We start from the raw sequence: 15,155 nt of genomic DNA, 5'->3' as shown, positions 1-15,155 counted from the left end.
TTCTATGTATCTACATGTTTTATTCTCTTGCATTTAATTATTCTCTTCTTTTTCATTTCCCTTCTCATATTTCACACCTTGTCTTTCTTCTTATCCTCATAAAATAGGAAGGTGATCAAAACGAGGTAGAAGCAAGTAAATGAATGGGAGAGTAAAAGAAAGAAAAAGGAGCAAGAGCAGGATCTGTAAATCACATGATTCCCACAGAAGGCCTGGCACCCACCTAATGACTCTCATACACAAGTCCATGTCCGCATCCAAAACATGACCTAGGTGATATGCCAGTATTTTCCATCTTGAAGTCAAGGATGACTTAGAAAAACATTCCTGGAAATTTGGGGACCTCAAGGAGCCATAGAAATACATGTCATTCAAATAGAGTAATATTTTGTTAGAGAGTGTCCCAATTGTCAAATGAATATAGAAATTCTGAATTTCCAGAATCAAATTAGGGGCCTATGCTTCCAACATGCAAAAGTTTATGAAGGTTCTAGGCAAAAGGCCAGCATAATTGAGGGTTCATACTACTCAAATCAGCTTTCAAAACTTTCTGAAAATGTGTTTATATACTGAGTATGTTTCTCTTCAATATTACTATGTATCAGTCACTCTGCAGGGTTCTATCCTACAAAGATGTGACAAATGGTCCGATACCAAGAAATCATTGGCTAAGAGTCACAAAGAGCTTCTCTTGTCTTCCCCTAGAAGTTTTACAGCTTTTCTTGTGTTTAGGTCTATGGTTCATAATGTTAATTTTTTTAGTTGTCAAAGTTTATTTGTTATGTAGATATCAAATTACACCAACACTGTTTGTTGAATAGACTATTCTTTTCCCATTGAATTATTTTATTAAGTTAATTTGAAGGTAATTAACATATGTGAGTCTATTTCTGTAGTCTATTCTGTTCCATTGATCTATATGATTGTTCTTATGCCAATACCACATTGTCTTTACTAACGTAGATTTGTGCTAAGCTAATTGCTAACTCACTGATAGGCAGTGTAAGTGCTCAGATATTTTTTCTCTTTTTCTATATTGTATAGGCTATTCTAAATTATTGATGCTTTCATACAAATTTAAGAATAAACTTGTCAATTCCCCAAAGTAGTCCTGATTGGAATTTGAATAAAATTGCATTATATCTGTAGACCAATTTGGGAAGTAATATTTTAACAATTTTGAGTCAATCAATACATTATATAGTTCCATTACTTTAGATATTCTTTAATTTCAGAAATGTTTTATAATTTTCAAAGTGCATGTCTTGCATGTATTTCATTGAAGTGATGAGAGAAATTTCATATTTTTTGATGCTGTTGGATAGGGTATTTTTTTTTTAATTTCCATTTTAAATATTTATCACTAGTATATAAAGCAATTGAGTATTAAAATATTAACTTTAAATTTTATGGCCTTTGTAACTTACTACTTTTTAGTGTTAGGTTTTTATAAATTTACATTTGAGATTTTTTTATATTAACAATCATATCATCAGTGAGTGAAGAGCTCACAGTATTTCTTTACAATCAGTATGCATTCTCTTGACTTACTGAAGTGACTATGACCTCTAACAATGTTGACTAGATATGGTCAGATAGGTTTTTACTATTAAGCAGAAGTACAATACCAACTGTAGGTTTAAATATTTTTTGCCTATTTATTCTATCTATTATTGAGAGAAGAGTTTTGAAAATCCAAACTATAATTGTGGATTTGTCTGTTTGTCCTTGCAGTTCTACTATTTTTCTGCTTTATGTATTTTGAAGTACCATTATTAGGTGATTCAAATTTTACCTTTAGGATTGTTAGGATTGTTATGTTTTCCCGATTAATGGATCTTTTTCAGCATGCAATTTCTTTCTTTATCTCTGTTAATACCCATTTTTCTTTAGATTAGTGTTTCATGGTATATATTTTCCATCCTTTTACTTTTGACATATGTATTTTAAAATAATTTTCTTATAAATAGTAAATATTTGAGCTCGTTTTTTTAATCCAATTTGGCCATTTCTACATGTAAATTTCAGTATTTAGACCATTTATATCAAATACACCTTTTGATAGGGTTGGGCTTAAATCTATAATATGGTTGGGATTAAATCTTGCCATTTCTTATCTAGTATTCCATCTGTTCTTCGTTTCATTCTTCCTCTTTTTCTGCTATATTTTGAGTTGAGCACTTTAATAATTTCATTTTATCTCCACTATAGGCTTATTAGCCATATATCTTTGTTTTATTTTTTAAATTGTTGCTCTGCATTTTACAATATGCATTGTTAACTTATCACAGCTTACCTTCACACAATAGTATACCACTTTTTGCACAACACAGGACCCTTACAACAGTATACTTCTATTTCTTCCTTCCTATCATTTGTACTACTGCCATATATTTTGCTTTTACACTGGTTATTAACCTCACAATATTTTACCATTCTTTTTGTTATAAAGTATCATTTATCTTTTAAAAAGGTCAAAAGTAAGGGAAAAAATATCTTCTATATTTGTCTACATTTTTACCATTTCTGGGACATATCCATTCCGTAGACATCAATTTCCAACTGACCTCATATTATTTCTGTCCTTTATAAGACTTATTTTAAATAACATATCTTGTGGTGCAGGTAAGCTAGTGATAAATTCTCTAATTTTATTTTTAATGTGAAAAATTACATATTTTTTATTTTTAAAAGGGATTTAGTTGGGTATAGAATTATTGGTTGACAAGTTGTTTTGTTTTGTTTCTTTACCCAGCTGACATGTCACTTCATTGTTTTTCTCTTTTGTTTTTTCTTACTAGCTTTCTGACGAAAAATCTACTGCCATTATTAACTTTGTTCTTCTCTATATGTTTCTTTTTTCTTTGGGTATTTTCAAGATTTTTTCTTTATTTTTGTTTCTAAGCAGTTTGATTATGATGTACGTAGGTATATTTAGTCTGCTAGGGGTTCTTTGAGATTTTTGGAACTGTTGTTTGTTGACTTCAGTAAATTTTGGTGAATTCTTGGCCTGTAACTCTACACGAATTGTTGGGTTCTCACTATTCCCTGTTCTCATTCTGGGATGCCAAGTCTAGGTATTTTGTAGAGTTTGATAGTGTCCCACATTTCTGGATGTTTAATTCTCTTTTCTTCTCTCTTTTTCCTATTTGCATTTCAAGTTGAATTATTTCAAATGACTTATCTTCAAGTTCATTGATTTTTTTCCTCTTCTTTGTCTAGTTTGCAGATAAGTGCAAAGGAATTGTTTCTGTTAAGCATTTTCAATTTTTTTTTATACTTCCCAGTCTTCTACTGAAATTCTCCTGTTAATATTTTGTCTACATTTTTGCTAGATTTTAAAAATATTAATCATAGTTATTTCAAAGACTGCCGAAATTTTCCAACGTCTGGGATATCTCTATTTCTATTTCTACTGACTATTTTGTTTTCTTGCCAATGGGTCTTTTTTTTTTGTCTGACACACACATACACACACACATACACACACACACACCCCAGGAAAAAAAAACAGGAATGAAAGTAGATATGAATAAACATCAAACATTGTGTGTGAAGAAACAGTAGAGACTGAGGTAACTATTATTTGTACCCAGAAATTGATATATCTCTTCTTCTCTAAGACTGTTAGTGTTGGTAGTTGAATCAGTCTCACCAGTAATTGAAATGGATGAGAGTTTTGTAGTTGCTGTATTTATCTCAGTGCACTACCAACTCCAAATTTCTCCAATGATGGACCACAGCTTTCTCCTTGTGCTTAGTGTGACATGTGGAGTACTGAAGGTTTCATTGGTGACTTGGTGTTCCTGCTCCATTTTCTGTTTTTCTCAAGCCCTACTCATGACATATAGTCTCTTTCTGAACTCCTGCCTCTTCCCAAGTGAAGGATTGCTAATGCTTGCTACTCTCTTCTGATATTTCTAGTATGTACATTGGCTATTTCTTATTGCATGTAGTAGAATACTTGAATGATAAATATATAACAAAAGTGGGTTTTATAGCCACTGAATAATATGATTAGCTACCAGAATTTGAAATATATGCTCAATATATAAAATATATCATTAAAACCAGAGCTAGTATAAACTAGAGACAAAGCCTAAACTAAGATTCTTTTTTAAATGCCTGATAGACATTTACTTCTTTAGAGTTAATATGCTCTATGTCCAGAAATTACATCATTAAAGATTATGATTTATTAAATTTACCAGTAGGCACTTGCATGATAAAATCAATTCGGGTACTAGATTATTAAATCTAAGTCTAGAAAAAAAAAACAGAATTTCACATTTGCTTCACATTGGAGGCTGAAATAGCCTATCCTGGGCATTCTCTGTGAAGGAGAATATAATCCCCTGAGGTTTACACAAATTCCTTGATTATAGATAGTGGCACAAGAAAAATTCAAACTGGATTACTGCCAAATAGAAAGAAAATTAAGTATGGGTTTTTTTTTTGTTTTTTTTTTTTTTTTTTTGACCCAAATGACTCTAATTTGCTTTTAGACATTTGGTGTTTTAACCAACAAAATATCCATTAATTCAGGCCATCTGGGAAGTGCTTCTGTGCTTGGGACATAAAGTCAAGGATTTTTCTGCCCTGCTATCTTTAACTGGACTATTTGTAATAATGAGGTTCAGATATTCAACATTAGACAAGATAGTCCCAACAAATGACTTACTGAATATTTTGATAAAGGATCTTCCACATGCTTCTTACTGATACATGTTAGTTGACATTAAATCCCATCTCCTTCCTTCTTTCTTTCATTATTTTTCCTCATTTTCTTATTTGTTCTTCATGGTAAATTCTCCCAAGCCACAGTTTTTACAGTACTACAAAGGAGAGCATTATTTTTAACTTCAGTAACTCAAATGCTACTTTCATTATATTTATCTTTTTAAACTACCACTTATATACCAAAATATATTTTTAAATTTAAATAATTTTTAATTTAGCCTTACCCTAAGCAATTATATATTCATCAAATTAGTGGTTCTCAAACTTTAGTACACATTAGAATCACCTGGAGGGATTGCTGGGCTTCAGCTGCAAAGTTTCTGATTCAGTGTATCTGCGGTGGTGCTTGATGATTTGCATTTCTAAACTCCCAGGTGATACTGTTACTGTTTGGGAACCACAATGTAAAAACTACACACTATTTTTGGTTTTCTTGTGCTTATTACACAAACACACACACACACCCCACTCATTTTGTAGTATACTAATGTATATTCAATATATAACTATTAAAAGTGAAAGGCTGCTTTGCGAACTACCAAAAAATATTCTCACCTATTGCACTTTTTTTTGAAGGAATTTTCTAGCAGATCTCACTCTATTCTCCTGATAAATCATTCTCTATTTAGTTATTTCTACTTCTTCCCTACTTTTTTCCTTTGATTATAAAGCTCCGAATGCCTGTAATGTTATGTATTAGTTTGTTTTCACACTGCTATAAAGAACTGCCAGAGGCTGGGTAATTTATAAAGGAAAGGGGTACAATTTACTCACAGTTCCACATAGCTAGGGAGGCCTCAGGAAACTTACAATCACGGCAGAAAGGGAAGCAGGTACGTATTAACATTGCAGCAGGCGAGAGAGAAGTGCAAGCAGGGGGAATGTCAGACGCTTATAAAACCATCAGATCTCGTGAGAACTCACTATCATGAGAACAGTAAGGGGAAAACTGCCTTCACGATCCCATCATTTTCCACCAGGTCTCTCCCTCAACACCTGGGGATTATAATTCAAGATGAGATTTAGATGGTGACTACCAAGCCTAACCATATCATTTTATCTGCACGCAGATAAAATGTCTCCTGTCATACTCACACATACAGCATTAATATATAGGTGTTTGGGGTTGCTCATTAGTTGTTTCATAAATATACAGGGGTCTGGAGTTGCCCATTAGTTGGGAAAAAAAAAAAGTTTTGTCTCAAGAAACCTAGAGAAAAGCTTACAAGTACCCAATAGGAAGACCAGAGTTCATCATGCTATTTTGCACAGCCCTTCTTTCTCCACCTCTGCCTCAAAATCTAGCTGAATTACATCATGATTTTGAATCTTAAGACCATGGTCTCTTCAACACATTACTTGTAAAGCACTATTTAAGTAATGGATTTAGAGAACAGCATTTAAGACTGGTTGTTTATTAATATATGTTGACAGTGAGAACTGTAATTGCAGATTAGACAAATAATATGACAGCGGATTACTATCATTCTTCTTTTCATTATTGTCTAATAAACGTTATTACTAATACTGTTCCAACACTTCAATAAAGACAAGGTCTGCAAAATCAGAAAGGAGATGGAAATTCAAGATATTTTCTAGAACCATGTCTAAAATAAAGGCACTCGGTATTATATTTTCACAGACAATCTGGAAATGCACACCCTGCTTACTTTCACCCTTAGATTTCCCTCACGTTGCCCTTCTCATCTGGAATGTCTTCCTTTCTCACCTCTATCAATTCAAACTTGACCTTTGCTTTAGGCTCAGCTGGAACACCACCTCTTCAACACAGCCTTCATCAATCTTTTTTTCCTTGGTACCCCTAAAGCAATTATAGAATGTATTTTAGCATTTATATTCTGTTGTATATTTTCAACATTGTTTAATAAATATTACATTTTCCTCAACCAAAGCAGGGTATCCCTCACAGCCCCTATAATTGTGCTAAGTATATGCTAAGTGATTCATCTTTGTGTTTATTCTAGTGACTCCTAAAGAAATATCTAATTATACTGTTTTCCCTATTATTTAACTATATTTCTTATTTACTCATAAATAAAAATAGTCTGAGCCAAAATTCTACTATTCATTCTATTATCATAGATACGTTTTATATGTGTATATTTTACTTATTGTCTTAATTTTTATTTAATTCACTATGGCCAGCATAGCATAATTTTATAGAAAATTTGTATTGTAAGTCAGTCTTTAATATGAAGTCAATTTTTAGATTAGTTGTCTAAATGAGTAAATAGGCTCTTAATAATTCTGATTCCTCCTAAAATCAAGAAAAATATCCCAAATTTTATATCCATAAATTATAAAACATCATATAATTATACTGCTTTAGAAAAAAATACATAACATCAGGAAAAATACAGTTGTAGCTATAAAACATTATATAACTAGTTTATTTGCATTTTTCTTTTGTCAACACATCATTTTGGCATCATGTAGACAATGTTAATGTCTATACAGTGCCAAAATATTTACTGTAACAGCCAACTGACATGTGGGGAAAAAAATCAACGTATTTCCTTTTGTACACTTGATGCTAAACAACTGATTCAATTTATTTTTTAACATAGAAACAACCACATTAATCAATATTTTGAAAAATGTTTATATTCTAGTCCCTCAAATATAGCCTAACAAAAGATGGGGAGGAAGATGACATATACTTTGTCTCCGCCAAAAGGCACCTTGCCTCTTCACAGAAGCTACAGAGGACTCTCGGGCATATGGAGACAGTTTTTACCACTGTCAGGTCCAGTGGTAGTCTGTTGAGGAGAAGCAGGAAATGCTTTATCGACCACAAAAAGGAATTGTCTCAAGAAGCTTCTACCTTTATAAATAAAATCTCAACTGAAAACTGTTGTGATACTGAGAGCATGGTAAATTGATTCAGAGAAGGAGACAGAAAACTTTTTTTTTTTATCAGAAAAGGACACCATCAAGCATTTTTCATTTATTTAAAGTTACAGAAATAATATAAAACTAAGCAACCATACATTATATTCTGCTATATTCTAGTAATACCATAAGTGTTTTCCTTGCATTTGATAATTCTAATTCAAACCATTTCCACTGAGGTGTAAAAAACATTAAGGCATAGGCTGGGCACAGTGGCTCACGCCCGTAATCTGAGCACTTTGGGAGGTCAAGGTGGGTGGATCACAAGGTCAGTAGATAGAGACCATCCTGGCCAACATGATGAAACCCCATCTCTACTAAAAATACAAAAATTAGCTGGACATGGTGGCACGTGCCTGTAATCCCAGCTACTCGGGAGGCTGAGGCAGGAGAATCGCTTGAACTAGGGAGTCAGAGGTTGCTGTGAGCTGAGAGCGTGCCACTGAACTCCAGCTTGGCAACAGAGTGAGACTCTGTCTCAACATAAAATAAAAAAAAAAATAAAAAATAAAAAATAAAAATAAATAAAATAAAATAAAATTTAAAAATTAAGATATAAACTCTAAAACCTATTTTCCAGAAAAGTAAAACAAGTATCTGATGCTAAAGGAAAATAAATTCTGAAGTCAGAAGACTTGAATTCAAGTCTCTGCTTCCTCATTAACCAGTTCTCCTTCATCATTAACTAGTTAGGTCACCTTGGGCTAGATGCTTTAATTGCCTAAGCCTCAATTCTCCTGTCTATAAAATGAGATTAGTAATACCAATTTTACCCTTCTATGATGAGGTTAAATGAAATAAAAGAAATATTTTTGTAAGCCATAGAAAGTAAAAACTAAACAAGAAATTGGCAGCCCAGATCACTGACTTCTTTGTTGTTATTCATATCCTCAAAGATTAAATGAATCACAGGGCTGCCATGTGCTTTCACAGATTCGATGTAGCTACAACTCAATCACTGTCCTCTAAAGTGTTAGAATATCACCTTTTTGCAAATGTTTAGTGTCATGTTGGACAAAGCATCTGCATGATTAAGTATGTATTTTCTTTTGAATGTTACTGATGTGTAGGCAGAATCTAAGTACATGTATTTGCATTTGGTCAAGTAAAAGAAAGGTTTAAAAATGCACAAGGAATAAAGGGTGCTAAGCAAAGATGGCAGTCACATTAATAACTAAACAACCAAACCTACTCCAGTGTAATTCAGCAAGTAATGGTGGACAAGACTGTCAAATTTATAGAATCTGAAGTGCTGAAAGGAAGCTTAGAAATGAAATCCTTCACCTCCCATCTCATGAGAGAATCCCTCCTGCAATTTCTATGATCAGCCAGATCATTTTCATTACATCCCTACATTCAAGCATTTTCTTTTCCACTCTTTGTGTCGGCTGGCCTAACAGTCATTCCTTAAACAGCATGACAAGTTTTTCTAGGTTCCTTCCGATTTTTTTCTTGGAGGAGATATCAAAGAATCTTTTGGGGAAGGAAGAAAGGAATGGATAGTATGAAATAAACCTCTTCTGCCTGCTATTCAGATTAATTTTCTCATATTTTCAAAAGTTATCTCAATCTAAGGTAGATGTACACAATCCCAAATCAAATAAATTTATGCTTGTGAACATATGTGTATCTTCATAATAATTTTTAATCAAATAGAAATTTTTAGTTGATATTGTGATAGTTTTACTATATTCGGTATTTTCAAACTGTTTGGGATTCTGATAGGTATTCGTAAGTACAGTTGGATTTGTTTTATACATAAAATTAACACATATATAATGTATTAACATATGTTCAGAAATTAAGTTATAAAAATAAGTATTTCCAATTTTAAGTTATTATTATTCTTTATATGCTCTAACATCACTGTTCTTCCTCTTGTCCTATTGCCTTTTACTCAAGTGTAATCAAGGCCTTCACTGGAAAGACAAAACTGTAAATGTTTCTATCTACAGGTGGGAAATTGAACACATTTGCTTTGTCAGGAACTGGATAAAGAACAAGAAAAGCTGAACAAAGGAAAACTGTTTTAATGCATATGCTCCAGGCCTCAGAAGACTTTGAAATAAAGTAGCACTTCCTTTTTACTTTTTTTTTTGTTATAAATGTACTTTTGTAGAGACACTCTTTTATGAGGTTTCTTTCTCCCAGTACCTCTGGGAATCCTGACACCATTTGTTACATGCTCTCAAATTATATTTTGGAACTCACTGGTCACTTGGAATACCCCAATCTAATGCTGGACCATGCCCCCCAGTTCTGAGTTGAGTTTCATTTCATGTACATCTCAGGGTGGCGGTGCTTCTCCCCTATAGAAGCTTTACTGCAAGTGTAATGGTAAGCTCATCCCTCAATTCTCTAAAGCACAACTGCGCTATGTAATGCTTAATAAGACGTCACTAAAAGAAACCAGGGACGGGAACTATATCACACAGAAAACTTGAAATTGGTTGTGGCTGCGTTTAGAATACACAGTCCCAAGCCACATGTCAGTCATCTCCTGACACCTTTTCCTGTTTAGATCTTGACCTGCCTCACTGTGGTGAAAATCAACCTTCCTGCCATTCCTTGTCTCCTCTATTTTATAAAGTCCAGCTTACCTTCTGGCAAAGAGGCAAGGAGAGCTTCCTAAGTACAGTATACAGTCTTCTTCTGCAGTCTAGACACCAACTCCCTGAGGTGAGAAAGAAAAGAAACGGCTTTTCCTTCCTCCTGACTCCCCCAGGAGTCCCCAATCTCTTGAGTGATTTCCAATCAAGTTTCTGCCCTTGATTGACCTCTCCCCAGCTTGCTTCACGGGGATCATGCATTCTTCTTAGGGAGAACTCCACCCCCTACTCACAGGCATTGGTCTCACCCTAGGCTCCTTTCAGGACAATCCCAAAATACAGAATCACCTGTGTTTTTTTCCTAGTGTAGCATGTTAAGCATTGGAAAGCTTCAATGTTGTCAAGGAACCAAGACAGGCAACAAAGCTTCATTTCTGTTTTCAGAATTTTATGAGTACATGCTTGCATAGAAAAACTCACAAACAGACATTCCCTAAGAACAAATAAAGAAACAATAATGCTAACAAAGGCAATCTTGATCAAAACAAAATGACCGAGGACAACATTTATTATCTCCATCTCAAGTGTCCGCACGTGGACTGCTTTCTGGAGATTAACACTTTCTCAAGAAGAAAATGTAGGTGCTTTTCTAGAAGTATGAATAAAAGCCCACAAATGCAGACATTCCCAGAGTATAGTGGGGGATCACCACAAAGAGAAGAAGAGAAAATTCCACCCTGGAAAGCAGAAATGAAGTTCCAGTAAATTTTTAAATGGCAGATTCTCCAGTTTTAACAGCAACACAGCAAATATAATTTAATAATTACTTTATCTGCTATATTAATATCAAACATTAATAGAATACTTTGTTTCCATTATTCTTTTTATTACTACTACCACTACTATTAGAAATACTTGGGATACTAGTATCTATAGTATACTACTATCTCTGAACATGAATTTTTAATTATAATTTAGTAAAAATTTATCTTATTAGAATATTCTTACAGTAGTATGAATATGTTTCTATGTAAATATATTATGTTTACCCTAGGTTCATAAAAATGCAAGACAGTTGAATATTTATCACTTTTTCATAATTTTACTAATTTCTTAAAATCATTTTTAAATTTAAAACTTTAAAAATACTGGATTTTCATGCTGCTATAAAGACACATGCACACGTATGTTTATTGCGGCACTATTCACAATAGCAAAGACTTGGAATCAACCCAAATGTCCATCAGTGACAGACTGGATTAAGAAAATGTGGCACATATACACCATGGAATACTATGCAGCCATAAAAAAGGATGAGTTTGTGTCCTTTGTAGGGACATGGATGCAGCTGGAAACCATCATTCTTAGCAAACTATCACAAGAACAGAAAACCAAATACCGCATGTTCTCACTCATAGGTGGGAACTGAACAATGAGATCACTTGGACTCGGGAAGGGGAACATCACACACCGGGGCGTATCATGGGGAGGGGGGAGGAGGGAGGGGGGAGGAGGGAGGGGGGAGGGATTGCATTGGGAGTTATACCTGATGTAAATAATGAGTTGATGGGTGCTGACGAGTTGATGGGTGCAGCACACCAACATGGCACAAGTATACATATGTAACAAACCTGCACGTTATGCACATGTACCCTAGAACTTAAAGTATAATAATAATAAAAAAAAAATTTAAAAAAAAATACTGGATTTTTATTATAACAAGTTTACAAGTAGTCATCATCTCTATTTTACAATAATGTTCTAGGCTGGGCGCAGTGGCTCACGCCTGTAATCTCAGCACTTTGGGAGGCCCAGGCGAGCGAATCAACTTGAGGTCAGGAGTTCAAGACCAGCCTGGCCAACATGGTGAAACCCCATCTCTACTAAAAATACAAGAAATTAGCTGTGGTGTTGCATGTCAGTAATCCCAGCTACTCGGGAGGCTGAGGCAGGAGAATCCCTTGAACCTAGGAGGCAGAGTTTGCAGTGAGCTGACATAATGCCACTGCACTCCAGCCTGGGTGACAGAGTAAGATTCTGTCTCAAAAACAAATAAAATAAAATAAAATAAAATAATGTTCTATATCCACATTTTAAAGTATAAGCATTATTTTCAAAATATTTTGTCCTTTGAGGTAGGCAGAATTCTAAAATAACTCACAGTAAGTAAAACCCTTGTATAACAACCTCCTTTAAATATGGGCAGAACCTAGAACTTGCTTCTAAGTTCCATATTCTAAAAATACGGAAAAGGTATTAGAATAGTCACTACATTGATTAGCTTACATTTTATGACAAGAATACAATGGCTTTTCAGATGTAATTAAGGTCCATAATCAGTTTTCTGTAAGTTAATTAAAAACGAGATGTTTACTGGGTGAGCCTAACCTAAATCAGCTCACCTAGTAAAAATCCCATCGAAACGAGGGTCCAGAGGTAAGGAACTCTCTTTCCCACTGGCTTTGAAGAAGTAAGCTACCACAGATTCTACTGCTCTGAGAAAATTAATACTGCCAGTATGAGTTTGGAAGAGGTCACTGAGCCTCAGATGAGAAACTAGCTGCAGCTGATACCTTGATTGTAGTTTTGTGAGATCCTGAGCAAAGGACCAAGTTATAGCAGCCATTCTCAGACTCCTGACCTACAGAAACTGTGAAATAATTAATGTGTGTTGCTTAAGCCACTATGATTGTAGTAATTCTTCATGCAGCAATTTAAAAAATTACTACATCATTCATCAACAAATATTTATTGAGCACCTACTATGTGTCAGTAGCTGTTCTAGTATTTGGGATACAACATTGAAGAGAACAGGGAAAGTCTCTACCTTCAGGGAGTTTCTATTATGCATCGAGGAAGAAGATCAATGCTACTGTCAATTTAAAACACTTTTTTCTTTTCTCTGAGTGATGTCAGTTATGTGGATGTTTCCCATTTCATTAGGTTAACACTAGCTGCTACAGAAGATGAATACCCAAATATTGGTGACTTAATAATAAAAGCATATTTTTTTCTTTACACAATTCAGTGAGAATGTTTGGCACATAACACTCCACATGATTACTCAGGGTGTAGCGCTGCCAGCACCTAAAGGTTCCATGACTTTTGTTTCTAACTGAGGAAAAGGAAAAGCAAAAATAGAGAAAGGCACATCTGCTTCTTAATCATCTTGGCTTGGGAGTGGAACACCTCTACTCATATTCCATTTACAGGAGCTAATCTCATGGTGGGAATTGTAGTGACTGAGCAGCAGCATCTTAGCAGATACTCTGCTTTATGAAAAGTGAGTGAGGGTGTAAAAATGTACTAGACATCCACCATTGTCTGCTGCAATCCTGAATAGCTGGACATTTGCCTCAGGTAGACAAGACCATATTATAGTCTTTGAATCAGTGAATGAATATATTTATGTACATGTTTACATATTGGGGGGATATATTATGTCAGGTGAACCTGTAGAGACTATAGTGAACATCAATTGTTTTGGTTAGTGCAATAGCCCTTCCTACTTCTGGTAACGCACTGTTTTCACTTTGGTTATAGCCACAAAACCCACTGCCTACCACCAACTGGAAAACACATTGACCAGGCCTAGTCATTCAGAGTGGACTGGACCATTCTTCCAACAGCAACAATAGTCTCATGAACCAATCAGAGTCAATTAGGGTTCTCCATGGGATTTAACACCTTGAAGGATGTAAACATAGGGCTGCCAGCAGTCATAATGCCTTTCATAAGAACAAGAAGGCCTCATTCGTTAGAAAGTAAGCCTCAGAGACCACAGAAAAAGACCTAGCTCAATGTTACCTTATTTTCTCATCTTCATCTATCACACATTGACCTGGCCCGATGTTACCTTATTTTATTTTTCATCTTCATCTATCACACATCATTCTTACTTATAATCTCCCCTGTCAGATTCCTAAAGAATGGGTGGCAGCAAGAAGAGAAATGAGCTAATTAACAATGAGGAAAGTGTATGAACAATGGAGCAAGCATGTGACAGAAGACATTGGCATGGTTGGGTGACAGGAAGGACCAAGGCTTGAGGGAAGACACAATTGCTCAAAAAAATGTAGTCAAATTAGGAAATGTCTTTAAAGCTGGACATTAAGATTTTTGGCAAAAGTAGTAATGTGAACTCCTAAAACAAATAAGAATCATAAAACTTTTGAGTTAAAATGTCACATAGAGATCATTTTATCACCCAAATGCCCATCAATCAATAAGTGGATAAAGAAACTGTGGGATATATGTAGCTATATAGCTATAGTATGTGTGTGTGCATATATATACATATATACATGTATATGTGTATATATGTATATACACATATATATACACGTATATATACACACATGTATATATGTTATATATACACACGTATATATGCATATATATACATGCATGTATATATAACATATATATAATTAAATATATATAATGAAATACTACTCAGCCATAAAAAGGAATGAATTAATAGCATTCACGGCAACCTGGATGGGATAGAGACTATTATTCTAAGTGAAGTAACTCAGGAATAGAAAACCAAACATCATATGTTCTCACTCATAAGTGGGAGCTAAGCTAAGAGGATATAAAGGCATCATAATGATACAATGAACTTTGGAGACTTGCAGCGGGGACATGGTGGGAAGGGGGTGAGGGATAAAAGACTACAAATCAGGTTCATTGTATACTGCTTGGGTTATGGGTGCACCAAAATGTTACAAATCACCACTAAAGAACCTACTCATGTAACCAAATACCACCTGTTCCCCCAAAACCTATGGAAATAAAAAATTTAAAAAAATAAAATTAAAAAAAAGATCACTTTATCAAACACCTTTATTCTCTGGAAAATTAATTCCAAGTTCAGAGGTCAACATTGGGTAGCTGGATGGTAAACTGGCACCCTTGTGGGAAAATGAAAAAGCAAAAAATGGAGTAGTG

At 34.4% G+C, this 15,155-nt stretch overlaps 1 long non-coding RNA gene across 1 annotated transcript in view; it reads right to left on the bottom strand.

The window, feature by feature from the left end:
- LOC135964545 (uncharacterized) overlaps nucleotides 1-6,564 on the bottom strand; it is a 70,816-nt gene extending 64,252 nt beyond the window's left edge. The window contains exon 1 of the long non-coding RNA XR_010577030.2: nucleotides 6,470-6,564. This is a non-coding gene — a long non-coding RNA (uncharacterized lncRNA). The remainder of the gene's footprint in view (nucleotides 1-6,469) is intronic.
- Between the last annotated feature and the right edge of the window lie 8,591 nt (nucleotides 6,565-15,155).

The sequence above is a fragment of the Macaca fascicularis genome, chromosome 8 (genome assembly GCF_037993035.2).
Source record: "Macaca fascicularis isolate 582-1 chromosome 8, T2T-MFA8v1.1".
NCBI lineage: Eukaryota > Metazoa > Chordata > Mammalia > Primates > Cercopithecidae > Macaca > Macaca fascicularis.
The sequence above is the reverse complement of the archived record's forward strand: the minus strand, read 5'-3'. Positions and strand labels throughout refer to the sequence as shown.